General features: G+C 38.0%; 1 long non-coding RNA gene across 12 annotated transcripts in view; it reads left to right on the top strand.

Moving 5' to 3' along the window:
- LOC112153093 overlaps nucleotides 1-27,642 on the top strand; it is a 97,878-nt gene that overhangs the window by 51,671 nt on the left and 18,565 nt on the right. For 2 of the 12 annotated variants that reach the window (XR_004947120.1, XR_002920444.1), the window contains exons 12-13: nucleotides 9,333-9,544; nucleotides 13,929-14,072. This is a non-coding gene — a long non-coding RNA (uncharacterized LOC112153093). Of the gene's footprint in view, nucleotides 1-9,332; nucleotides 9,545-13,928; nucleotides 15,934-24,022; nucleotides 24,905-27,642 lie in introns of those variants that run through there. The other 10 variants (XR_004947121.1, XR_002920453.2, XR_004947116.1 and 7 more) reach the window with 8 other exon arrangements.

Genomic DNA, 27,642 nt, shown 5'->3' on the forward strand with positions numbered 1-27,642 from the left:
AACGGCTTATTGGACCGATGGAAGAGGACATCTTCCAAATTATTTCAAATTATTTTTTCAAAAACCACAAAAGAGCCACCAAAATACTGAGGAGTGATAGGTGATTATAAACCAGTCAAACGTTGTGAATGTGTTTATTATAATATAAAAGGGTTTGCCATATTTTTTTTTTATTTGAGTTATATTATTTACCTCTCTGGTCAGAGCATTTTTTGAAAATTAGCGACCCCATATGAGCAGATGGTGCAACGGTGAGGTTCTTTTAAATGGTTTGGTCCACAAACACATCTGACAACAAGGCTCAAAGAATAAATAAAACAAAATAAGGAGATAAATAAAAGCACAAAAAATATGAACTCATGAAAACACATAGTTAAAACAAGCTGATGAAGACCTAATGTATAGCTGAAAAACAAAAACCTTTGAACAAAACACTGTCTCACAGTCCCAAAAAACTTAAAACAAGTGAATAAAGTACGAATTAAAGGTCACAGTGTGACAAAAACATGATAACAAAATACTAATTCATGGGAACAAATAGTTATACAAGCTAAAGAAGAGCTAGTTTGTGAAAATGGCAAAAATGTGTGAACAAAATACAGACTCATGGTCACAAAACACTTAAAACTGGCAAATAATAGTATTAATTTATGGTCAAAATATTGACAAAAGCATGATAACAAAATACTAACTCATGGCCACAAAATACTTAAAACATGCAGAAAAAATAAGAATTCATAGTCATAAAATAGCGAAATATGCGAACGAAATACTCAAATATGCAAATGAAATACTGATTTGTGGTCATAAAATAGTTGAAACATACAAATGAAAGATTTAGCTAGAAAATAACTGAAAAGTATAAACAAAGTACTAATTCGTGGCCACAACATGCTAACCAAATATTAAATCATGACCACATAAATGAGGAAGATGTGAGTCAACATGCTAACTTTTAGCCACTAAATAATGAAAATTTGCACAAAAAAATAAGATAAATCATTGCCGTGTGATGGTTGAAACTTTCAAATTATATTTCAATTTTCAGCCACAAAATTACTTTAATTTGTAAAGGATATATAATTTGAGGTTCTAAAATAACCAAAACCCACAAACTAAGTATTACATTTTTGTCACAAATTAGTAAAAACATGTGAAACACAATACTAATTCATAACCACAAAATACAGAAAATAGACAAACACATTTCTAATTCATGGCCGAAAATGGCGTACCATTTTTTTTTTACAGTTTTTTTTACAGTTTCCTGATGATAACGAGATCCACTATCTCATTATCACGAGATAATGAAGAATATACTGTAGCATCTCTCTCTTTCTTTCCCGCACAGACTCAGAGACTTGGAGCGAATCAGAATTCTTCCGCTACCCCTCCGGTTTTCAATTCATGTGTACGATTTAACTATTTGGAGGTCACAAAACAGTATTTCAATGTCACATTTTTTTTGTCGCACATTTTAATTTTGTTGTTACAATTTTCGCTATTTACCTTTGAGAGGAAATGGTGCATAAATCATGGGTATATATCACCACGTACATAGTGTTGTGAATGGATTTAGGACATGTGCTTACCATGATCTTGTGTTTGCCTCTTCTCTTTCCACTGATTCTGGATAAAATAATGAGTTAAAATAGTTAAAAACTACATTATCCATTTCTTTTTTTCCACCCTTATTTAAGCAAGGTCAGATTATCCTGATGCGGATCGTCGGTGAGGAGCCTGAACAGCATTAGGAGAGCTGTCAGTGGTGAAACATGCCATAAAATGAGTTTTTAATCACACTTCTGAGACTATCCTGCGATTTTTGAAACAGGAGCAAATTGCATTCGCTCTCTGAGGAGCAAACATGTGGAACGGTCACACCTGAAGGATCTTTGAAAGGGATTATTGAAAAATTAGCCATTAGTCAAGTAGCAGGACTCATCCTTCCCAAAGAAAACACACACTTGAAGCTAAGTCTGCACCGTGTTTAAAAAAGATTGTTTCATACATTTACACTAAATATGTATATAAAAAAACTTTACCTTGTGTAGTGTCTTAGTGTTAGCCAGTGATTTTGTCAAAATAAGATTATCCCAATCCCAGACAATTCCCTACAAAAAATGTAAAAAGATTATTGAAGAATCATCAAAGTTCCATATCAGCACCCTCTGCTCTACTCCTGCTTTCTTTACTCTTGGTTACTGGAAATGCTTTCAGTTATAATTGGCAAATGTGGATTTACTGGTAGAAGAAATAACTGAGACCTCCACAAGCTTCCTAATGGATCCAACTTTTTAATTGCCGCCGATACAAGAGTAAAGCCTTGCTTGTAAACTTGCATGAAAAATTAATTCACCATACCTTATCTGGGCTGGAGAGGTGCTAACTGTTTGGTTGAAAAAGCTTTCAAGTTGTTTGCAGAAGAAAACAGAACCATAAAGGCAGCTGTGAAAGCTCATTTTAACATTGGCACAAGCAGGAAAAGCATACATGGGTCTGCCAAGAGAGTTTGCATAGCATGCACTTAAATGTAATAATCCAAATCATAAAAAAAATATTCTTAACTTTTCCATTAATTTCTAAATCAACGCCGTTTTACTTTAGCCATATTAGCATAGTCACCAAAACAGCTATTCTTGTTTACAACATGTAAAAAAACAGACTGAAACGGCTAAAACAAACGTAACTGTGACTCTGCTTACTCCTAACCTTGTAAACTTAATGTAAAAACAGTCAGAGAAAGCTACACGTTAGCCATGCTAGCATATACACAGTAATACCCAATCTTTTTAGCAACACGTAAAAAAGACAAATTTCTAAAACAAACGTTACTGTGACGATGCTAACTCCTAAGCTTGTTAGTAACAGAGAAAAAAAACACGGTCCAACATAGCTTTATGTTAGTTGCATTAGCATATTTATAATAGCAGCCATTCTTGTTTGCAACACACAAAAAAGACTAAAAACTGATAAAGCAAACATAATGTGACTATGCTAACTCCTTATCTATAAACACAGACGACAATGCTACACGTTAGCCACGTTAGCATGTTCACAACAACGGGTATTCTTGTTTGCAAAAAACAAACGAAAAAAAAAGACTAAAAACCAATAAAGCAAACGTAATGTGACTATGCTAACCCCTAACCTAAAAACACAGACTGAAAATGCTACACGTTAGCCACGTTAGCATGTTCACAATAACAGGCATTCTTGTTTGCAACACACAAAAAAAGACTCAAATCTGATAAAGCAAACGTAATGTGACAATGCTAACTCCTAACCTAAGAACACAGACCAACAATGCTACATGTTAGCCACATTAGCATGTTCACAATAACAGGCATTCTTGTTTGCAAAATGTAAAAAAAAAATTCTCTAACAAACGTTACTGTGACCAAGCCAACTCCTTACCTTGTTAGTGTCACATAAATAAACACAGTATGACAAGGGTACATGTTGGCTAACATACCCTCAAAACCACTGAAAAAATTTTACTGTGGCTACGCTAGCTCCTAACTTTAATAGTTTCACTTAAAAAATTAAAAAAGCAATATGACAACGCTAAACGTTAGCCACGTGTCCGATATGTAAAAAAAAAAAGAACTGAAATTTCTTGAACAAATATTACTGTGACTATGCCAGTGGCGGGCCGTGCATTTCACACCTAGGCCTTCAGTAGTGCTCCGTCTGAATCAATCCAACCCTCATTAACTATTTTATGGCAATAAAACTTCTACTGCAGGTACAACTGCCACACACACACCAAAAGCATCAACAATAATCTGGTATTCCTGAAGCCTCTTGTGGTCCAGGAGGGAGACAAACATTAGTTTTTGTGATCTTGAAATCTGGTCTGTGTCTGGAAAATAATATTGTTGGTAGTGCGCGCGAGGATTTTGCGCTGCACGCGCCCGCGGTGCGTTCAGGGGCCTCGTAGATTTCCTCGTATCAGCTTCACTCCCGCTCAACGGAGTCACGGAACTCCTTTACCCGTGCCAGACAAAACTGTGCCACAACTTTACCCAGACATTCATTTTCCACCAAAAATCAGATGATGAGACGCTTTCCACTGGTAACATCTTTTAACCTGACACGCCGCTCCTCGGCACCTGTGTCCGTCACATAACGCAGAACCAGAGCGAGCTGCGAGCTATCCAATCAAGGCTCGTGAAAATGATGACGTTTCCGTGCGCCTGCTAGCTGGCCTTGGTTTCGCCTACTCCAAATCTGATTGGTTGAAGCAACAGTTTGGTCGACAATTATTTTATGCTACAGGGCCCGCAGAACTGATTGTGAAGGCCTCCGGGCAGATTTCTTTGACCCTAGCAACAAATGGTGCTGCAATGTGATTGGTTAATGCTTAAATAGGAAAATACACGTCTGGAAGCAGCGCAACCAGGGAGACAGCAATGAAAGGACGAAGACAGAGCATTTGGAATTATAGAATACGTATTCACGGAAATAAATAATAATTAATATCAGTCTGTGATTCAGATATTTTTAGGCCAGCAGAGAAGGCCTTGCAGGCCCTGACGGCCCGCCACTGGACTATGCTATATCCTAACCTTGTAAGTAACACATATAAAAACGAATTCCACACCACTTGGCGTTAGCCGCATTAGCCTATTCACAATAACATCCAACCTTGTTTGCAACACGTAAAAAAAAGACTGAAACCACTAAAACAAGCTTAACTGTGACTCTGCTTACTCCTAACATTGTTAAATCACGTGAAAAAAAAACTCACAATATGAAACTTTTCACAAAAATACCCAACCCAACATTTTGACAGATCACTGTGTAGGCTACTTCTCAAAATCTCTTCCACATCAGTAAACACAACCATTTTATAGTAAATAAAATACAATAATTTAAATAAAAACTACATTTTGCTTACACGGTTCTAATAATAAAATAAAACATGATGGTTTATATGCAGGCTTTATAGCAGCAACAATAATTGCATACTCACAGCAAACTTCACGTTTCCTCATGCTCACCTGACCTCAGCACTCAACAGGAAAAATAATCCAATAATATTTCTGCCAAAAAGAAGCGATATTTATGCCACATTCTAGCAACAAGCATTTAACAGCAGTTTTAACATGGTGTAAACAGACTATCAACATAACATCTGTCACCATTTACAAACTTTAAATAGAAGGTTTTGCATGCTGGCCCTGATACCAATCAGTCATGCTTTAGGACCAAAACAAACAGATGCTGTATCTTTAATTGGCAACTTCCCGCTTGTTAATAAACAAGATATGTTTTCCTGTTTAATGAGAGTGTGACTTGCAGGAGTGACTGGCAACAAAACACACTTTTGGGAATAAGACGCTGCTTCTGTTGTTTATTGGATCAAAAAATGTCTCCCCTTAAACTCACTCACTGTTACCTGCCACCTGCGCTTGTATGTTTCACTCTACGTCGTCCTGATTTTACACAGTGGAAAATTTACTGCAGCAGAGCGGCTCCGGTAAAATTGCTAATCCTGTCGATGACTTATTGAGGTTTTAACCTTTTAACACTGGACTGTGGCTTCAGCGTTGACATTCTTTGGGCTTAAGTAACTCTTCAAACGTTCACTCAGTCTGTGTAAGTCAGTTAATTCTGTTGGGGAGAAAAGCAGCTTTGCACTGTTGTAAAAGCCAATCTACAAAGATCAATCAATCTGAATCAGGTGATTCCCACTAATCAAGTAAATGCTCAAAGAGTTATGATATGTATTGTGTGTTATTTAGGTATCACAGGCAATATTTATGGTGTTAACAGGTTAACACAGCGCTGTCACTGGTGACAACAAAATTAAACATTCTATTTAATCTAACATACTTTTTGACCATTTACGAAAGTAGTGTATTTCCAATGGATTTTGATAGAAAACTGGCTTTGCGCTATAGTAGTCAAGTGTTTACACCATTAACCAGCTGATTCTGTCACAAAAAAAGCCGCTATGCAAAGATGCTTTTCTCCATGACAAAAATTACCTGATTCGCAAAGATCATGTAAGCGGTCGCAGAGTTACGATAGATCCAAAAACACGTGTTATCTAGGTGTTTTTGACAACATCTTCTGTCCTAAATGGTTACTCCAGGCTCACACTGCTACTGTTCTGGCTCAGGTGTAGGACACCGGCCCTTGAGGCCTGGAGTTCGACACCTGTGTTTTAGAGTCACATTTGAGTCAGCTGATGCCATTTCTCCATGCAGGCGCTCACTATTCACTATACTGGTGGCAATTCAGTACAGGTGGGCCCCCCTTTGGCTTGCTTTTTGTATGTGTCTGGCCGGCTGGCGTGCACTTCATATCTGCTCCCCTTCTGGGAAATCCTGCAGGACCTTTGGACGCAAACATTTCGCACTTCATGTATTGTGTGACAAGTAGGGGAGATCGGGGTTGGTTTTCTCAATGTCATAAAGTTTACAACACTGTAAAACAGTGAGTACAGTTGAAAATAGGTTTTACTTTGAAAAATGTACCGGATGCACTTCACATTAAATCAAATGAGTTTTGGTTTAGGTCGTTTATTGCCTCAACTTCATAAAAAGGACTTCGACTCGGCTCCAGGGTTCGGCAAAAATTTGAACCCAACGAAACAGATTCAGAGTGCTGGAGAGGCCAGACAGCAGAGGTTGGACACTGTTGTCTGCAGCGCGAGTTCCTCTCGCACTTTTCTAGTTACGTCGAGACTCTGGCAGCCGCACCGGAGCTGTAACAGTTGCTATGTAAGCCCAGGGTTAACCTCAGAGCTGTCACCAGCAATAGCTAAATTATTAACACTCCTTAAACAATCGTAACTCTTTGACCTTTGACGCAACTTAAGAACCCTTGTATTGTTATGCGACACTTCATGTTAGAAGAAAATAGTGGAATGGACCAAAGCCAAAACGCAAATCTGCTTTTCTCCATGTGAGAATCAGCTGATTCAAAGAGTTACTGGTTGTCAAGTAGTGTTTGGTAGTTAGAGGTTGATGTCGTCAGCAAAATAATACATGCTTCTTGAACTATCTTAACTCTTTGGCCATTTATGCAATGAATATGATTTTAACAGATTTTTACTCACAGAAAAGCTGCTTTGCACCATCATGCATCACTTCACAATAGTAAAAGTGACAAAAGTCGCTTTTCTCAACGTCAGAATCTGATTTTTCACTTTGATACCATAACTGGTCAAAGAGTTACGGTATGTCAAAAGGGTGTGATATTTGGGTGTCACCAGGGACTTAAGTCCCCCGAACTATCGTGACTCTTCAACTTTTTCAAACAATGTATTTCAAATAGATTTAGATCTGGGGAAAAATGGCTTTTCATCGATACTTTACTAATATAGTGTTGCATATCAGCCTCAGAATCTGCCTCAATCACATCTACAGTTGAAGAGTTACAATAACTTAGAGAATGTCGACACTAGAGCTAAAGCTCTGGCGTTAAAGGGTAAAACCACAATTTATTTATGTTCCGTGTGTTCAAACTATTAAATGCAAGACTGAAACAAAATACAATGATGTAATATTGTTATACGACCTTGAGTTCTTTTTTTCTTTCATGGTAAAAACACTCGGATTTTCCTCCACCTGGTCGATATGCTCAGCCTACACCAGGCCTTAACTCTTCTACCATTTGAGCTCAGAAAGCTCCATTGAAATCAACAGATGGGGACAGGCTACAGCTATTCCTCTGTTTAAGAACCTCAAAGCACATCTCCACATAAGAGCCTCTTTCAAAAATCCTATCCAAGATTACTTTGTGGCTCCAGTTCTCAAAAGGATGAGTCATTTTTTTCTTTCTTTTTTTTTTTCCACTTTAACCTCTGAGGCAGCCGCATTGCTGAAGACTCGCATTTGGCAGGAAAACTTCAAAAACGAGCTTCTGGCTTTGGGGAACAGTCCATCTGAAAGTCGTGTTTCAGACATGTTTGGATTGAAGATTGAAACAACCACAAAAAAATGATAGAGACCAAATGTCTATGGTTAAATTAAAAGTAAAAATTGTTAGATTTTGTTCATACAAGCAGGTTTAATGAATGCAAACTCCACTTTATTGAACCTGAACTTTTCTTGGATCGTGAATTTGTGTGTGTGAATAAATATCGCAAGTGTGTGTGTGTGTGTGTGCCCCTGTGAGCCAAAGCTCATCTCTTTAATGGGCCCCATTCTTTGTCTATCACTGACAAGCATGGCCACTGTGCCAATCCCCGCAATGTAGTTTCATGCATGGCTGGAACTAATTATTATGCATGTGGACACAGCGCCAGTTTCCCAGGAAAGGATTGGGCATACAGTGCTGGTGCGCACAAGACAGAAAGCCTGTCACCTTTTTTTTTTTTCCTTTATCCAAATAAGACATGGTAATAAGTTTGAAAGCCCCACATTTTGCTGCAGTAAGATGAATCTTAAAATGAAAGCACAACATACACTTAAAGACGCCTCTGCTGTTTCGTCATATGTTACCTATTATGTAAAAACGATTGTAAAGCTTTTACCTTTCCTATAGCTCTACCATTAACCTGTCTGAGGTCCCTCTCATGTGGTAATACAATGTAAAAAGATAACATTATCCTAACTGCCAAGTTATGTATATGATCTTGAGAAGTTCTGCTGGTAGCAATAGAGCAGAACTTATCTTTTATTCAATCAAAAGTACATATTTTAACCCTTTAACAGAGCAGGCTTAGCTCTAGCGCTGACTTTCTTTGGATTGAAGTAACTCCTCAAGTGTATTTCCAGTGGATCCTGCAGTGAAAGGAAGTTTAGACTGACATGCAAGTGTGTAAAATAGTCAAGTTTTTTTGCAATTAATGTAAATTAGCGGATTCTGTCACAAAGAACAGCGACTTTGTACCGATACATAACACTTTATTAAACTTAAAATAAAGTTTTGCAGATTAACTCAAAGTTGCTTATCACCACAACAGAGTTTGTTAGAATTAAATTAATTGCTTAAACGGTCCAAGAGTGACTGTATGTAAAAGAGTTTATGTTACTTAGGTAGTTCTGGATATCGCCAATAATTTCCAAAATCGATTCAATTCAATTCACCAGTGCCTGGATTGATTTGATTCCATTTTTAAAATTCTTTTGATCCTTTCAATAAATTCGATTCAATATTCAAGACCTTCTTGTGGGTCTAAATCAATTTCGATATGCTAAAAATTTTAGATTTTTTATCATCATTATTATCCCCCTCAGCTCTGGGGTTCTGTTCTCTATTCTCATTTACTTCTCCTCTCCTCTATTTTTTATTATTTGTTATATTTAGTTCTCTGTGATTCTGTTTAATGCAGTGGGATTCACATGTTGTTCCTCTTTCCCACTCCACTCCAGATTCCTGGTGGATCATCTGTGCTCCTGTTCTTGGCCGTGGACTTCGCCTGTGGCTCGTCTTGGCTGTAGACCTTGCGCCCACCCATCCCCCAGTTGTAGAGTTAGATAAGCTAATCCTTCTTTAATAGTCCTGGTAAATCACCAGTCTGTCCTGAGAGAGGATCCCTCCTTCATGTGGACATCCCCGAGGTTTCTTCTTTTTCCTGAATCAGGTTTTTTGGGAGTTTTTCCTTACCGGGAAGGAGGGTCTAAGGGCAGGGATAACCAGTTTCATTTTGTCAGTTTAGTTTAGCAATTAGCTATTGTTTATGTTTTATAACCAACCAATATTCTTCTGTAAAATTACCAGCATGAAGCCCAATGAGGCCATTTTTTGTGATATTGGGCTTTATAAAAAAAAATGATTTTAATTCAATTTTGAAGTTTAGTTTATATGATTTAAGTTTATTATATATATGTTTTGAAGATCTTCATATTAATCGGATGCAGTTCACATACTGTAAAATGTATTAGTGCATATATAATGAGATTGTTACTACTATACAGTGTTACATGGATTCTCTAAAAAATGTTGAAGCCCCAACAATTGTTCTGCCTCTCTTGGAGGGCGTTTCAGTTTGGCCACTAGGTGGTGATCACGCTACAGCATTACTCCTTAAGAAGACAGTATGAGCAAAACATGTGCTTTAGATCACAAATGGTTACTAAGAGTTTGAAAAATTCCTACTTGTGAGATTATAAAGAATTTCATTTAGTCAGGAATGTATGTTTAGGTCAACCGAGCGTTAGCATTAGCCGTCCTATGACAGATCCCATTTTACGTTTGCATAAAGCTAGCAGACATTATCTAAATGTGTCAGATCGATCTCTACTTTTATAGATCAATTATCAATCTATTAAGCTTAGATTGATTCAAATTGATTAATCGATTTTATCAACCCATCTCTATACTTGGATGTTGTTGGCAACATCTCTGGTGTTGTTGAACCTTTATTTATACAGGTGTTATGTAGGGCCCCTGCCCACTGACCCAAGGGGTTGGGAACTGGTCTAGGTTTTACTTGGATTTTGGAAATGGCTAGCATTAAAGAAGTGGTTAAAAGTTTACCTTAAAATCGGTCCCCAGAATTTGGACACAATTTGTGGCTATTCTTAATCTCCCTTCATTTTGCAGAGACTTAAAGAAGAGTTTAATTTGTTTAGAATTTGTAAATTCGTATTATGTAATAGTTGCATTCATTTAAAAAAGTGGTCAAATAATCTTGTTTGCAGTTTGTTTTAGAGGCTGTGGTTTTGGGTTCTGTGCAGAACACCTTTATTTGAGCTGGGCTGCTGAGCTGAATTTGAGTGAAGTTAGAGTGTTTACCTGGCACCTCCAGTTGCACACATCTCTGTCATTTGGTTAATGGGGCTTTTTGGATGAATTAACTTGGTTCATTGTCCTCTCTGCTTGTAGAGTGGTTCTACTCTATGCCAGTGGGAAAAATATCTCCAAAAATTGAAGCTCCAGCAGAAAATTATTTTAAACAAACCCAGAATAATTTTTAAAAGAACTGATGTCGCTGTTGTCACTACATTTTGAAGAACCTCCTGACACTGCCAGAGATCCAGGCAGACAAGCTGCAGGTGGTCAACAGGTATAGTACATAGACAATATTTATATCCCAGCTGGCCACCAACTTCTCTCAAAAATAGTCACATTAGTGTGAAATACTTGCCAGGGTAGTCATGCAGTCCCTCAGCATGACAGACTGGGGAAGGACTAGTGAGTCTAAAATAGGGATCCAGCACTCAAAAGCCTTTTTTGAATTTTATACCAACATTTTCCCAATTATTTCATTGTATTTCTTCCAGTTTTCCTCAGATGTTCAATAACCACAATTGCAAAAAATAATAATCATTTTCTATTTATTTTATTTTATTTTTACACAACCTGTTGGATTACGCAAAGTATCCAGCAAGAATATAAGGGTGTGGAGGCATTTTGTTGTTGTTGTTGTTGTAGTGGCAATCTTTTGATCAATATTTAAAAACATTTATCTTTAACCATCTTTTTTCATTAATAGGGTAAATGCTGAGGTGTAGCTTTGATTTCTCCAAAACCCCAACAGCCAACTAAACTTTGAAAATAGGAAAAACGGGAAACAAATATGTGGCTGTGTTGAATTCAACTTTTAAAATTTTACAATTTAAATGCATTTTTTTTTTCTCTGCCTCTATGGCCAAATTCAAATTCGTCTCCTGCTGCTTTAATTTCAGGGAAATTTGAAGGGGTAGTGGTGTGCTCTGAAATACAGAAGTTTATATGTATTTTTCTTTTTTTTAATTGAACCGTTTTAAAGTTATAAAACCAATGTTGTTATGCATTTCTGAGTGCTAGCAGCGCTAATGACGTCACTGACATCATCAAGTGGGAGTGACATCCGAACTTGAAGACACTATTTTTCCATAACTCTCCATTTGAAGGGATACATTTAGTGGGAATGGAAGAATTTGGACTTGGCCTAACTCTTCCTGTAGAATCTGTAAGTACCCTTGGTGTCAAACCAGCCCGATTTTCCCAGACTCCCTCGTTCTTCAACCTTGTTCCACGTTGGTTAGCTGAACGGCAGTGGGAGAAATAACATGGTGCAGCTGCGGCTTCAGATTGCTTTTGAGCTAATCAGATAATCACCGTAATATGGATGAGTGCATAAAAACAAAATCATTAATGGAATACATTTCTCCTGGAATCTAAACAAAATAATTGAATGCTCTAGAACACATTTCTTGCTGGTTTATCAAAAGCATCAATGCGTAAATTGCTTGTTTTCTCTCAAACACTAAGCGAAAAGCTTTGCATTCAGATGACTTTTCGGCTAAACGCCACGCTATTTGTTTAATTTTACCATAAACGTGTAAATGATGGACTTGTAACCCTTAATGATTTCCCATTTCCATCTGTTGTCTTCTTCGTGAAGCTTGAATGCTTCACAAACATGGAGCATCAGTGCATACATTCGGTCTGATAATTCAGTTTGCAGTTAGTCTAATAAGTACTTTCCTGAATGGCCTAAAGGCCCCAAACCTGCTGCTTTATAACACATTAAACCCCTAAAAGGTTAGCAATTTGTGGAGGAAAGATGCCGTTAATTATGATTTATTTGTGCAGCATCTTCGACCCATTTAATGGCATTCAGCTGCACACTCCTATAATTGTTTTTTATTGAATCACCGGACGGTCCTCCACTCCTCATCACTGCTCATTATGAAAACTTTATGAAGTCGGTGTGAGCCGAATCTGTGTTGGAGGTGATAAAATCTCCCACTTTTCCCTTTTATCTGCCTGCACAACAAAAACATCCTCTCCATTTGCTTTGATAGTTGTTATTTTAACGCCAATTTGGAGCAACAAATTAATTGTCAGTAGCAGAGTACGGTGATATAAAGTTTCAAGTGATGTTTGAAACTTTGCTGCTGCAGATCTCAGATGACCTCCTTTTGGTTTAAAAAAAAGTGATTTAGTCTTTAACCTCCTGCTGAGCTGAAATTCTTTAATTCATGCTCTACTCCTTCTGCTTTTTTTCTGTGATCTATCTTTGCCTCATTTTTCATTTAATCCTATAAACTTCTCATCACTCATCACATGTTGCCACATAAAATGTGACCTGTGGAGATTTTAAATGTACAAAATAGCCTACAGGTACTGCATAAAATAGACAATTGCTAAAAGTATGGCTCAATCTGTTACCATGACAACAGTTTATATTTTCAGATGAAGGTATCTTGGCGTTTGCGGTGAAATGGAATAATATTAACAAGAATTGTGGGACATATTTAACATTGACCTGGTTTTCTTTTGAATTACACTTTGAACCCCTAAAATCAGGAAATCTCACCTTTTGATAAGCAAAAGCACACATTTGTTGTCTCTACACTACACTGTCAACATCCATACATCTATTTTCTGAATCCCTTATATGGTCACTGGGTTGCTGGAGCCTATCTCAGTATGTGTTGAGCGAAGGCGGGGTTACACCCTAGACAAGTTACCAGTCTATTGCTGGGCCACACAACCATAGACGGTCCCATTCAAACCTATAGGGACAATTTAGGGTCATTGATATGTTTTGGACTATGGAAGGAAACCGGAGAAAACCAGTGTATGCATAGAAAGGTCTAATTGGGATTTAAGATTTTTGTTTTTTTGCATTCATTACAGCGCTTAGTTGGTTTATGGTAAATGGTGTATACCTACATACTGCTTTGATAACTTGCTTTAAGGTCACAGTCCCCTTCACTGATTCACACACTGATGATGGGTCCACTGCCAAACATTTTGCCAACCTACAACCACCAGCAGCAATGTGGGGTTCATTGTCTTGCCCAATGACACTCCAGCCCATGGGCCAAGGTGGGAACAGAACCAACGATCTCTGATCAGAGGTTACCCGCTCCACCTCTGTGCCATCATGCCGTTTGACTTATTACTACAAAGAACAGTAGTTTTTACTTTTCTCAAATCCAGAGTAAGCTTGTACAAAGTAGCAGTGGATGTACTTTTTTTTGTTTTGTTTTTTACAGAAACACAGATGTAAAGGTTTGTTTGTTTCCTAGAGACATCTGTCAAGATTGGCTTCTACATCAACTTGGAAACAATTGATGATGGCAGAGATGAAGATGAAGAAACCTTCAATCCAGGACATGTCTACGCACCTTGGGTTGTCCTGGGACTGATCAAGGACTTCTCTCGCCTACAAGGTATCTGGATCTGAGGAGAAGCCTAGCTGAGATGGGTTGTGGGTGCGGGGGCCACCATATGAAATGTCAAACACCTGTGAAATCATGGGGCCCCAGCTCCATGTGTGACGATTGGCCATGATACGGCATTTGGAGTCAAATTAGAAACCATACAGGATGACCATCCACCCTGTATGGGCATCTCCGTAAGCCTGGGTCAAGGAAGCTTAGGAGGTACTGACACTTGCCCAAGGTGTGCACCCAGGCCAGTGGAGGGAAGGGGGCGCCTTACTTCTCGATTCTAGATCGGCTTTGAGCTCGGCCTAGCCACTGCCCACCAGAGAGCCCGAAATCGGTTGTAAAACTTGCTTAGCTACATGTGAACGAGAACGTTTTGAACATGGAAGATGAAAAAGGCGCATGTAAGCATTATAACAGAGTTGTCATTGAAAATTGTCGTTTGAACACCAAGGGTGGTGTGAACGTATGGTCAAGCAGTTGTATCCCATCTGTCATGTGTTGAAATTGGAATGGGAAAGACAGAACAAGCAAAAAAAAAGATACTGAAAGCACCATTTTTATTTGCATATTAGATCTCATGGAGGCAAAAAACTAATTTACATGAGTGGATGGGGGAAAAAAAACAGAAAATAGAGCAATTAGTCCTCCAGCTATCACCAAACAACAAGCGCCTTAACTTCACACATTTTTTGTGATTCATGTGTTTTCTTTTAATATTTTTAAGATATGTTGTGCTTTTTTCTTTCTTTTTTAACAACTCAAAATGTAGGGCACGTGTATAACTTGTTTTGACTCAACTTCCTGTCCCAATAGTAAACCACACCAGGGTTCATTTGCAAGCAGACACAAACCTTAAGTGGGCCTCCACGCCACTTTGCTTGTCCAGAAGTGTTTTCTTCCTGACACTTTCAACTGTTGTACACTTTTTACTGTAGACTTTGGGGAAGAACTCATGTCTTCGTCTGATGTATGTTGACAAGAATCAAAGAAAACTAAGAAAAATCAATAGAAACGTAATTACTATTATTCAGCCAGGGGCTGTATTTGGATACATTTCCTTTTTATGCTTCTCACACAAAACCAGAGAAATTAGTTTGTTTCTACTTTTCAACAAGGAGGGAGAATTTCCCAGATAAAGGAGTCATATTCATTGTTGAACATCTCAGCTGAACTGGACATTTATGAATGTGCTCAAATTGACATGTATTTGGAATAATTAGAGTTCAACCAATCCATAGATTTGTGTTATATTCTGTCTTCTTTGTCAAAATGAGGCTGGTAACTTTGTTTTTCATTTGCCATCGAGACGGTTACATCAGCTGCCAGCATCATTTTCCCCGTCGGGCTCCCCTGACTTTGACTTTGTTGTAGACATGGTTCAGCGTTGACAGCACAGCAGGATCCACGTCGTTCTGCGGTTGATGTGCGGAATTCTGAAGCAGACCAATTAAAAGCCAGATACTTCAAGAATTGGCCTTTCGCATTTCTGACATCCTTTTTTCAACCACCCACCAAACAAAAAGGGGCCAAAATAGTACGAGTTAATTTGTCTCAGTTCATTAGATTTAATGAGATTGATATTATTAGTGGGAATGAAAAGGTTTTGGTATGAAAACAGCGACTTTAGCTGTCAAGAAAAGTATTGGATAGGTGCTTGTTAGCCAAAATCAAAGAGAAAGATTAATGAAGATCCCAGTTGCATAACAACATCATGACGACTAACACCATATTAAAACATTCAACCTCCAAAAAGCAGCTCAACTTTCAAATAAGCAATCTTAGCATCTTTAGAAAGTTGATGACAGTTATTTTAAATTGAATGTCTCCAAGGCTATAAACACATACTCTAGTCACAACTGCTCTAGCTGTTATAAAAGCGAAGACCTGGACGAAGAACTTCAGCGCAGAGTGGAGACTGGTTTAAACATTCTCTGTCTGTTCTCTTTATGCAAATTAAATCTGATTTATGAACTGATCCGTCTTCTCTTCCTACAGAATAATGTTTCAGGTTGTTTAGACCTAACAACCAGTTTGACCAAAATGACACAATTCACGGAGGAGCCAACATTTTGAAAATAGATAAAGTAGAAGAAATCAATAGTCGCAGGTTTTTTACGACCAGAATTTTATGTCTTATATGACATATCAGAATAGAGCTGTGAAAAAAAAGCCTGGAGCAAGATTTGTACCTCATCAAAATGCCTTCTACAACTTTAGGTACATGCACCAGTATTGGGTAGTTACAGAGTGAACACTATGCCAAACATATTCCCAACAGTGCGTCACATTCCAGATTTGAGCATGAGTGAAGGAGTGAGTATAGGTGAGACGTAGGCACGTTGTGTGGGTTTTTAATTTTTTCAACACACCAGAACCCTGCACAGTACATTGGTGCTGTTCAAGTGATAACTATGCACTCCTGCATCCCTTGTGCACATCCTAGCTGTTGCAAATGCAATGACAAACAGAATAGTGCGTGCAAACGGTATTTGTTCATGATCTGTAAGGAGCCTGTGTGGACTTTACAAACAGAGTGTAAGGTAAAGGACACCATTTGACCACATCACCCATGTGTCATTACTACATGCAACTTACATTATCCTTACAAATGCTTCATAACACACACAAAGCTACGTTACATTTTCTTCTGCATGAGCCTCAAGGGAACAAGACAGACCTGTACTCCCTTTAAGATGTGGTGGCACCTGTCCACGACCCTCTACGGGCCCAAAACCCCACAGCACCTGTACTGGTACATGTGTCTGAGACAAAACGTATTAGAATGAATGCACACTGACACTTTATATCCAATGTCACCCTGGCCAGAAAAAGTTTGAAACTATGATTGTCTCCTGACTAGAAACTAGAATCTTTTCTTCTAGGGGGGGAAAGAAAAAGCTGCACAAAGGAAATCTCAAGCTACAGGAGACATGACGATCCCAGACAAGACGAATCAGCAGCACTACGGATTAACTGGGTCATGTCTTGGTTTGATCCTGAGCTTGTTTTATTGTGCATCCGGGAGAACAGTCACTGAGACGTGAACAGGCCTTTGGAGCTGGCTTCTGCAGTGTGTACGAGCTTAGCCACCAGAAGGTGTGTGGGGGGGAGGTAGTGGTCAGACAGACACCCACTTGTGAATTCTGGGTGATATACTCGCTTGTTAGACACCTTTAAAAGCGACAGACCTTGCATCCATTACCTTTCGGAAAAATAGGTATTTCAAATACAGAGACGTGTTTTGTTCGTGGCAAAGAAGCATATACGAAGGTGTGAATAATCGGTGGGAGTATAACTCCGGATGTCTTCACTTTACAGGAACATCCAGTGCTTATTTCGCAACCCGCAGGCCATTTTATTTGGTCTCATTGCTGGCTCCAACTCATTTGAAGGGTGTCTGGCTTCTGTGATTGCCTACACTTTCAGAGGGACGGTTGTCATAAAGTGGTTTTGGTTAAAATGTTACACTCAGAGTTCATTAGGACGCCAGCGGAGGCTTTTAACAAAATGTCAAATAAATGTCGACATCATAAAAAATGTCTGACCTGTATCTTTCCATCCTTTCGTATACCACAAGCTTTTATTCCATATAAACCCCATTGGACTATTTAAATACTGTAAATCCCATTGGGTGCCAATAGATGCGGAAATTCCAGTGATACTGAGCAACTGCGATCAAATACTACTTGAACATCCTGTTGTGATTCACTAAAGTTTATTTTGAAGGGAAACTGACTTTCTTTCATTTTCACGTTCCGGCCTTGATATGACCAGATGGGAGTGGAGGGTCTGCGTGTTACCAATCAGGGGAGATTTGTGCAGATATGTCACGCCGTCGCGCGGCGCTGTATGGAAGCGTATGAGGCCAGTCACACACTCAGTGGTTTGGAAAATGACTCAGCCTGACCTTAGCCTCACCTGACAGTGTGTAGGAGCTGCGCGCCCTGTAAACTGCACAATGGTCCAGTGGCTGGCAGGTAAACACAGACGCACCACAAAAGGTCATCCTGTGTGGCTCCAAACAAGACAAAAAATGATTCATGGGAACTTTTCTGATTTTTTTTTTTTTTTTTTTTTTTGACCATTTAAAACAATTTCAAGAGGAAATGAATACATTGGTATTTAAAATACAAATAATTTGACCAGATTTAACCCTATATACCAATTTGCCTCATATATTTCTGAGATCTTAATTAAATTATCATAATCAAAACTTAAACCTATTGTAGATAAATTGGTCCATGTTTTCTCTCCCCTGTAATTCACCATCATTCCACTGGGGGCAGCAGAGAGGATTTTCCTGCTCATTTCAAAATGGCTGCCTTCATGAACTTTCAAGGACACCTTTGGCGGGAAAACATTTAGCTAGTTTTCTAAACTTTATGCAGAGAATAACTTATTTATTATTATCAAGCCTGTTACATGAATACTTTCTATATTGAAATAATGCAAAATGTATAGATAATTAGATGTTAAAAATGTTTGAAACAAATTAGAGGTCCTTTTTTTCTGAGCAATCATGTCACTATTTTTGCATCTTTAATGGAAACATCATCAAATATTAAAAGAAAAAACATCTTAATTACAAAATATTTGAATCTTTTGCCAATTATTTGATCTATAAGGCTAATATAAAGCAGGGGTGTCAAACTCAATCACACACTGGGCCAAAATCCATGCAAAAAACATTTATTAAACACATAAAAAATTCCTAAAACTTTTAAATTTAAAAAACATAATTTTTTAAACATAAATATGAATAAAAATTGGCACAAATATTATTCCAGAATAAACCAATTTAAACCTTAAATAGCGTATATTCTTTCAAAATTATACAAGTTGGAAATAAACTAAACGTTAAAAGAAAAAATCTTTTAATTTCTTTACTTTAATGTTGTTATATATAAAAAAATAAAGTTATAAATATTACAAAACATTTTTCTTTCCATAAAATGTATCTTGTCAAAAATATACAAGATAACACCAATTATAATAATAACATAAAATGATCTGGAGGGCCAGATATAATTACTCCGCGGGACGGATCCGGCCCTCGGGCCGTGACTTTGAAACATGATATAAAGTATTCCTAGGTAGACTGAGTACATTTTGGTACTTTTTATGCCAAATATTTCACCCTTGAACTTCCAAAGTTATAGGGTTGCAAAGCCCAAAGTTTGCAGTAACATTGTTTAAAGTCACAACTTTAAGCAACACTGTTACATAAAAAGAGAAAATTGATTGTGATTGGCTTAGGGCAGTGTCATGTTTCATGGTAGCCAATCAGACCTAACATTGTTATACACACAAGTCCACTTTCATCCCACAAACAAACACCAAAAAGGTGGTGGAAGCTGCAGATGCAAAGAGTCTGGAACATTTTTCATGTGGATAATAACAGTGATTTTTACAAGTTCTCCCACATAAAAGTCACAGAGAGACCTGAGAGTTTCATCTTAGGAGCGTGACCACTGTGAGAGACGGGGAAAAAAAGTAATAAAAAAAGGGCAGTAATGTTATGTGATTTTCTAAACAAGCTAGAACATTTTATATGGGGGACGGGTGTCAGAAGACTCTAGAAGGCTGGCAAACAAGAACAGCAGAGTGGACAGCCATTCCAAATCAAAGGATCAAAAGTACAAAGTTCTAACAGTTGTAATATAGTTGTTTATTTTCCTTTTAAAAACATCAATTTTGTTGTTTTTGCAATGCTTAAAGAAGCTTTATTGATGATTTCATTGATCTTTCTCAATAATGAGAATATTGACCTTAAAGTCAGGGGGACAAGTGTGGGGAAAAGCTTTTAATTGCCCCCTACCCCAGCAACCCATAGCTCCGCCCCTTCCAGAATTTTGTCTCAAGTTCTGAGAATTTGATTTATTTAATTATCTACAGTTAAACAGATGTTAACCAATTCAATTGTCTGAGATTATAGATTTATTTCATATCATTTGGATTACCGAGTTAACCAAACTTTGTTGTTTAAATGTTTACTCCGTACAAGTTTTTTTTATTTTCCAGTTGTCAGATTTATTTAATTTGATTTATTTTGGAAACCAACACATTTTATACAGTGCAAAAATTGAATCTTTTTCTTATCTAACTAATACTGAAGGTTACATACAAGTACAAATACTTTTTTTAACAGTATTGCAAACTATTGCATTTCCTGGTTGCTAGCTCCTTTTACTTAAGAGTACTTAGATAATTCACTTTATTTTAATTTCATTAAATAGTGAGTAACTATAACTAATTGCCTTTACCAGCACTTGCAGAGCCTTCCCAGCTACTGTCAGGTGAAGATGGGGCGCATGTTAAGATGATTATTTCAATGATATAATTAGACACTAACTAATAAATGCTGCGGTTTCAAATCCCAACATTTAGTTTTTACTTCTCTATCTGTTCCAGACATACAGACACTCTTACAGGCATGAGTCTAGTAGACAATGTATGAGTGTCTGTGTACATCAACCTCTGAAAATACTGTCATGCTTCCTATCTACCTCAGTGCACGTGTGCAGACACAGCATTTGCATCTGTATGACTGAGTCCCAAGACTGTGGGCCTTTTTATTATCTAAATAGACCCAGGCAGCACTGGACTGGAACCGATCACAGCAACCCACCATGACATGAAGCCCAGGGGACTGCATCTTCTACATTTCTCTATTTTTGCCATCTCCAAAGCAGACTCACTTTACTGTAGGTAAACATGAAGCAACCAAGTTTGGCAAGTCAGAACATAACATCCACCCATGATCGATTCATTCATCTATACATCCATCCTTTCAACTGTCCATCCAACCATTCATCCCACCATACACCCATCATTTCATCTATTCGTCCATCTTTTCATCTATCCATCCAACAATTCATCCATCTTTTCACCTATCCATTCAACCATTCATCAATCCATCCATTCACCCATCTTTTCACCTATCCATTCAACCATTCATCCATCCTTACACCCAACTTTTCATCTATCATTCAACAATTCATCCATCCATACACCCATCTTTTCATCTATCCATTCAACCATTCATCCATCCTTACACCCAACTTTTCATCTATTCATTCAACAATTCATCCATCCATACACCCATCTTTTCATCTATTCTTTCAACAATTCATCCATCCATATACCCATCCTTTCATCTATACATCCAACAATCCATCCAACAATTCATCCATCTTTTCACATATCCATTCAACCATTCAAACACTAGCCCTCTGTACATTTTGTACATGCATCCTTCATCCATCCATCCATCTATCCAGGTCAAAGAGCAAACTGAAATTTGAATGTAACTGCTGCCAAATCTTGACCTAGTTCTTTCTAACCAAAATGCATAATACATGTAAATGCTCAAGCAAAAAGAAGAAAAAAAAGAAAAGAAAAACAAAACAGGACAGTTAAAAAAAAAGTCTCCAAAGGAAAACAGAATTCGCTAAATTTAAATACTCATGACAATAAATTAATGTTTTTACATCAAATCTTCAAAACATCAGTATTTTTTTTTTGTTAAATATAGAAATTGGATATAATTCCTTCTTTATTAAACACTCTGCAGTGATGTTTAGACTATCTAAATCATTGGCAGGATATAGAAGATTGTGAAAAGTCAGAAATGTGTTTTGTCTGTAATATTTAATGCACATTACTGTATATCACACCGGATTCTATGAAAAAACTAAATTTGAAATGAGGTCGGTACACTTCCTAACATAGTTGCTCCCTTCTGCAACCTGACTCTAGTGGTCTCTAGTGGTATTGCACCAATTTACAAATAATTTTGAGACAAAAGGTGGGGGCCTATAATATGTATTTTTTAAATAAACATTCAATTTTTTTTTTTTTGTAATTTGTAAATATTTCTCTCTTTTTAATCCTTAAAATTGTCTTCAACATGGTGGTTAGCAGAGGCTGGCTCCACCAAATCGCTCTGGAAATACACCCTCACAAGACCTTTTATCTCCCATGGCGCTCTAGTGTGGCATGATGGGACCTAATTTTCATTAGTCCTTCAAAGCCCCCCAAATAAGTAATTACCTCCTCCGTATTCCACAGCCTTTTGTTTATTAGATATTAAGCAGATAATTTAAAAAAGTATGAATATGAAACGGTGCAGCCTTATTACTCAGTGTAATTTTAACATGGTTTGAAGGCATTAGAAGTATGAAAGCCAATTTTTAATCTCTATAAACACCTGCAAAGCTGCTTCTTAGCTTTGAGGGACTTCTCTATTACAGCATATTAGCAGCTTTGCTGTGGCCAGGCCTTTGTCTGTGGCTTTGATAAGATGACTCAGTGAAAGAAATGATTCATGAATTATGTTTTGTTTGCTCTATATCTCTGCATTGATTAAGGGTGGAAATGGCACTGAGCAGTTGGGCTGCTAAATTTTTCATTCGCAATGAATTAAGAATGTGACAACCCCTAAGGAGAAAGAAAGGAGAAAAAAGGAGGATGAGAAGAGTGGAAAAAAAGCTTAAAAAACACCACTTTGACTACAGACAGAAATGTGTGTAAGTGTGCGCGGTGTGATTGTGCAGGTAAGCTATTTTCTCAGAAATCCATAGGTCAGGATGCAGCTTCTGTGCTGTGAGGAGGGACCCCAGAGGACCACACAAAGCCCTGCCCACACAGGCTAAGTCACACACACACATTAGCTAAAGCCCACTCATGCATATCAGCAAAGCTGATGATCTCCAAATGTAATCCATCTTGAAAAGCGGCTTTGCTTGTGTCTCCAAAGCCATTTAAAGCATGTGCTACTCTTGAATTCATGCTATCAAAACTCACTAAACTGGAATATGTAATTCCAATCACGAGCAGCAAAGTTTACGCGAGGACAAAAGGAATGTCCTGTCTTCTTAAGACCCCAGCAATGCCGTAGTCACAACTGCCCTTACGGTTGAATGTGGGAGCCAAACGTGTACGGGGTGCACAGGTGGTCTCCAGGAAATGAACCCACAAAGTGAAAATGTTCAAGCACAATTTTATCTATGGGTGTGCTGCAGGCGACGGGTCATAGCTTGCACTTAACACGTAAGGTTGAAGTAGGCGTGCTGTTCAGACTTTCCAGCTTTTTAACCACCCCTGAACCCTATATACTGTGGGAGGGGTCAGTTAATGCTGTTCAGGTGATGAATACATCCTTCTTGTGTGCAGCCTGACTGTTAGAAAAGAGACAATCCAAATTTGTGAGAGGGCACTAATGTACCACATATACGCCACCTACATACGCAACTTCCGAGCGGTCAGTTCGGGGCCAGTACAATTACTTAACTAATGACTAGAGTGCAGCCTAAAGACACTATACAACATTGTCACATGTGGATCGTAAGTTCATATAACTTACACAATCCTTACAAATACCAAATACTTCATGAGGTGGCCGCTAGAGCCTCAGGGGAATACCAAGACACACCAGCGCTCCCTTTGACATATTGCTGCTAATTCTACAACCTTTTTATTGGGCCTAGACAATCAAAAGATCTGGAGCGACTTATGACTTATGCATTCGTCACATGCACCCATACGGGGGTTGACCTCAGAGAGACTTGTACAGAAGAGCGACTGTATCGTAAGGGGAGCACAGGTATATCTTGGAGTTCCCTTGAGGCTTTTATTGCCACATAAAGGAATGTCATAAAAATGGAAACTAGATTGTCGTGTGTGTGGCAAGTGTATTGTGAAGTATTTGTAAGGATAATGTGAGGTAAGGTTATGGTCAGCAAAAAAATCAACCAAAATGGCTCTTCAAGTTTTGAAGTTTGGAGAGCCCTGGCCTAAGGCAACCACCAGAAATAGGCATTTTGTCAGGAAAAGGGTCTATTTATAAGAATTCAGTTGCAGTTTGGTGTTAAAACATTTGTTTCAGTTACGATATATGTGAGTGACAACTGAAAAGAATAGTTTCCTAAGACACTTTTCTTTCTTTCAAGGTTTATTCAGCTGCAGTTACTCCTCGCTTACTCTACTCCACTGAGTGTATCGCCGACACATCAAGGCTCTGACAAGACTTCAACTTCGCCACCTACGCTCCATCCTCAAAATCAAGTGGCAAGATCGAATGCTGGATGTTAAGATCTTAAAACGTGAAAACACAATCAGTGTTGAAGCCTTTATAACAATAGCGCAGCTTTGCTTCAGATGCCCGACAATAGACTACCCAAAGCAGTTTTCTACTCAGAGCTATCCCAAGGAAAGAGAAGTCCCGGTTGCCAAAAACTACATTATAAAGATACACTTGAACAACACATATAAAAGATTTGACATCTCACATGATACCTTGCAAAGAGTAGTCATTCAGAAAGCTAAGTGGCACAGACCTCTAAAGAAGGTCAGCTGCAGAAGAGCAACGACTGCGAGAGTTACAACTACCAGTCCACCAAATCCCATCGTTATTGTGGATCACTAGCAGGTCTCACTGCTCAGACCAACATGTTTTCAACAGAAAGTAACCTAACTTAAAACAAAGACAGCCAACTTCAAAATCAAAGGACAGCCATAATCACTATTATGTGAGTGACAACTAAATAGAAGAGTTTCCTGACTTAAACTTGCTGAATTTCCTCTATTTGCTGGTCTAATGTCTAGGAAACTTTAGGCAAAGCGGTAGGATGACATCCATCTCCCCCTTAAATCTTCACAAAATGGATTGATCTGTGGGATGTACCGTTTGTGTTTTGACAAATCTGTTAAATATCATAATGACTTTCAACCTCTTTAACGTCTTTAATACCGATTGGACAAAATTACTGATTGTTGATAAAAATGCCAAAAATAAAACCTCCGCCGCACCCAAAGGGGGCGCTATGAAAGTCTTTGATCTCCAAAGGATACGAATACTTTCTTATCAGCAGTGTGGACCAATAACTGCAAAATCTAGGAAGACACAGTGAACTAATTGCATGAACTTTGCCAGAGACAACGGTTTGATTTTGTGCCCACAAACAGGCCTTTTTGCAAAAGGGCAGGCAGAATGAACATAGTGACATTTTGGAGCGCATTGCAGTCATTCATTCATCCCCATTCCTCTCCTGCTCTCCCTCAGTTCCTTTGTAAACCAATACTGATCCCAAGCAGCAGAGTGGCTGACTGAGAGCCTGTCTGGTAGACACACCGACTGTGCCCAGGGGTGGATTAATGTGGTTACTATTGAATCCCCGGGTTAGAAATCGATCTGTGCGTCCGTGGCATGAATGTGTAAGGATGGTGAGATGAGTGTGCCTGTGTGGCTCTGCAAAGAGCTGCCCACATGTGCGATTCCTCTGCGTTGTTTGCGTGTTCCAGCCCATTGATTTCAACACTCGCTTTTCTTATAAAACCCACCAGGTACATATTTAGGTTTTTCCTGCTGCCCATCTGTGAACTGCATCTGTTGGTAGCATCATGGCCGATCACCTGTCTTCATTTGGACCATGGATATAGCCCTGATGTCATGATGGCTCCTTTCATTGCCTGCTATAGCTCTATTAAATCTGCCCTAATTTCATTTTCCTCGCTGATTTGGCCACATGTCTCCAGCACGCAAGTTTCACGGCGGTCCAGATTGAATTGGATCAAGGCATGTTGGCTTATAACTGGATAACATTTATCTTATATCCATGGTAACATGTGTGTTTGATTTGATTGCATTAGAAAAAAAGGCCGTTTTGTATGTTCTTCCTGCCAGTGATGATCCAAAACGAGTCATTCTCTGTCAGAAGCAGTTAGAGCTCCACAATATTCATTTATCATCTCACTGTTGCTCCATATACAGTCAACAGCGTTTCTGCTAGACAAGAAAACTGTATATCTTAAATTTTTCTACTACTTTATTAGTAAAGATTAATTTTAACAATGATTTGACTCATATCTTAATTGCTGATATAAATTCCTAGTCATTATGCTTTGTCTTAAGCGATCCAATTCATTGACTAAACACACTGTATGGTCACATCTTTGCAAAAGGGTTTCCACACATTAGACTGTATGATGGATTTATTTTTTGCTATGTTCACATTTATGTTGTTCGCTGTGGTCCTTTTATAGTAAAACAAACCTAACACCCTTTAATCTGAATGGTATTTTCTAATATCACCTAAACCCAATTTTTTTATTTTAAAAGGAATTTATAATGTTATTGGTTGACTCACCTCAGATCGATCTCATAGGATCGCATTCCGATAAACTGATCAATTAATCGTTAATGTTAGATGCTAAACATCACAGGCTTCGCTTTGAGTTTTACTTTATGTGTGCACTGTAAAAAGTGAAACATTGGATCAATCAACAAAAATTCTGTAATTTGTTACTTTTAAAAATATAAGTTTTTACCTAATTAAATATTTAAGTTGAGTTAAACCATCAAGTCAAAATTTTAGTTTGATTAAAAACTGTCAGGAAGTGGTAGTGGAAGACCCAAACGCAGGAGACCAGGCTTAGTGGCAGAAAAGTGAACCATTTAAATTAACAACTAAAACATGACAAAATCTCATGGAAGCATCGAAAAGGTGGCCGAACAGATGACCTGACACTGAGGAACTGAAAACCAGACACTTAAATACACTGAGGTTGATAACTAAATGAAGACAGCCATGGATGATAAACCTAAACATGGTGAGACTGACAGGGAGTACAGAACATTACAAAACCAAAAAATAGATTCCTGACAGTACCCCTCCACAAAAAGGAAGATTGTGGTAGAGTGTCCGCTCTGAGACTGGAAGGTTGTGAGTTCAAATCCCAGCCGAGTCATACCAAAGACTTTTAAAAATGGGACCCAGTGCCTCCCTGCTTGATACTCAGCAATAAGGGGTTGAATTCAGGGGTTAAACCACCAAATGGTTCCCGAACGCAGCTGTGTCTGCAGCTCACCGCTCCCTTAGGGGATTGGTCAAATGTGGAGAACCAATTTCACACACCTTGGTCGGTGACAACTATTGGGACTTTGATGTTGTTCCACTAGCATCCCTAGCTTTGTTCTTCAGAAAGTATTGATGCTATATTGTACTGTACTTTTATTTATTGAATTTAAAAAAAAACTACAAATAATAACTAAAGCCTTTAGCTAAACTAAAATGTATTTTGAAGCTAAAAGTACTCGCTACTGCTCTGGTTCTATTGTGCGCTTTATTAGCTTAATGCTAGCACAATCCTAGCTTACTGAAGATGCTTTTTTTTTTTTTTTTTTTACTTTTAAAAAGCTCTTATTGCATGAAGGGTCTAAAACGTGTCCAGGTAGTTGCTATTTTAAATTTTGTTTGTTTATTTTAAATCTATCTATTTACTGTGAAAGACAAAAATGTGTTCCTCTCACAAAGACATAAAAGCATTTTTAGTATAAATAACGCCAGATGTGGAAAGTTCAAGAAGTATGTCAATATCACTATTATAGTTAAATAAAAAATTAAGTGTTCTTTGGTCAGTGCATCATTTACATTACATTATAACAATAATTTACAATGATTTTATTTGAGACTAAAAAAAATAAATAATAGGTAATCTTTAAGTGTCAAATTTCCTTTAAACGTTTTATGCTATTTTTTTTGAGAATGTAAGTTGACATCTTACCTGTAAT

This window comes from Oryzias melastigma, linkage group LG23, assembly GCF_002922805.2.
Source record: "Oryzias melastigma strain HK-1 linkage group LG23, ASM292280v2, whole genome shotgun sequence".
In the NCBI taxonomy this organism is placed as follows: Eukaryota; Metazoa; Chordata; class Actinopteri; order Beloniformes; family Adrianichthyidae; genus Oryzias; species Oryzias melastigma.